We start from the raw sequence: 1675 nt of genomic DNA, 5'->3' as shown, positions 1-1675 counted from the left end.
TGTCAATTTTTTCATTACTGAGATTTCTGGCCTTGTCTCACCTCTTGGGGAGAGCTTGATTTTGTGCCAGGGTTAGGTCCTATGCCGTACAACGTGCCTCTGCATAAGGTGGTCCACTAGTGGGGTAAACCCCTTGTTGTGAGGCCTTGGTGGGGATTCCATCAGTCGTAGGAGGAGCCAATGATATGCCAGCATGGGCGTGCTTGATGGGGTGGAGGCCTTCATGGCCAGCATGGTGCTCAAGCTAACAGGGCAGTGGAGCTGAATGAGGATGATGTAGAAGGTGTGGATATGGGAGGTGAGGTAGCACATGCCTAGACCCAGTCTTCAGGTTTTGTAAAACAACCTCCCTCACTTGGAACAATAGCTAATAGAGGTATGATGACCAAAATGAGATTGTAGCCTACATCAACAATGTTTAATATATCAAGGGAGAAATTCTAGAGTAGCTAGCTTCTATGCGACACAGCCAATGCCACAACAATGAGTGAATGGATGAGATTGAGGTGCGTCTGGCACACATCGACTGTCATGTCCATAAAAGTCATGACCCTGCAACAAATTCGAGGGGTCAAGCTCTAAATCCTCCTCCCTAATATGAAAAATACAAAATGCTTTCTAGTTTTATATGTGTTTTGGTTAATCTGGCCATTTTGTTCTTGGGATATATGTAAGAAATGGACACATTGTTTATGTTTTTGTCTGGCTTTACTTGGTAACAAATCTGGCTTATTTCCATGACTGAAAAATATATATATATATATATATATATATATATATATATATATATATATATATATATATATATATTCTTGATCTAATTTAACATACATAACATTTATTATAATTTATAATTTATAACCATAGTGCAGGTTTAAAGAACTCTAAGTTTGGTTTAAAACACCTATGCAGGGATAATAATTTATTTTTTAATATATTATGTTAGATTTTATACTTACATTTAAAATAATTTAGTATGCATAATATTTTTTAATATGATTTAAATGTATTAGTTGCGGTTAAAGAACCATAACTTAGGTTTAAGGCACAAGACATTGGAGAATATATTTCTTAATATAATATTTTATATTTAATACTATTTTACAATTTATACCTACATTTACATAATAATAAATTAGGTTTAAAGCTCCAAGTACCTAATAATATATTTCTTAATACAATATTTTATAATTTACAACTATCTTATGGTTAATCTCTTCTCTCGATTTGTGCATGTCATCCTTGTGTAGGGGTCATGCTAATCTTCTCTGTATCATTCCAATTTTATTGGATGTCTCTGAAGAGACTCCTACAATTAATAATCTCATTTAATATATAAAACATTTATTATATTATATAATTTATACCTATAAGTCAGGTTTAAAGAACTATAGATTAGGTTTATAGCATTAGCATGGGCAAAGGAAAAAGCAATAATGTAGTCAAGCTTGAAAGGATACAAACAATGCATAGAGTTTGTAGGTTATTACAAGGAAAGGATTGCATAGACAAATTTTCAGTACAAAGTTTGCAAGTCGTTAGGAGAAAAGGATTATGTAGACAAAAGGTTAGTAGCACTCAACCATTTTTTTATTTACCATTTTTTTACTCCTCTTTTAGACTTCTTCCCCCACATCTTTGGGTATATTTGGAATAAGATCTAGGGTTTAGCATT

General features: G+C 33.2%; 1 non-coding gene across 1 annotated transcript; it reads right to left on the bottom strand.

Moving 5' to 3' along the window:
- Positions 1-1204: 1204 nt before the first annotated feature.
- Positions 1205-1307, bottom strand: LOC149213627 (U6 spliceosomal RNA). Its single transcript, XR_016251485.1, has one exon. It is a non-coding gene; the product is annotated as a U6 spliceosomal RNA (small nuclear RNA).
- Positions 1308-1675: the final 368 nt, after the last annotated feature.

The sequence above is a fragment of the Pinus tabuliformis genome, chromosome 1_1 (genome assembly GCF_031772625.1).
Source record: "Pinus tabuliformis cultivar Carrire ecotype Pingquan chromosome 1_1, CPIR1, whole genome shotgun sequence".
Classification (NCBI taxonomy): domain Eukaryota; kingdom Viridiplantae; phylum Streptophyta; class Pinopsida; order Pinales; family Pinaceae; genus Pinus; species Pinus tabuliformis.
Note: the sequence above shows the minus strand (reverse complement) of the source record. Positions and strands in the feature narration are given on the sequence as shown.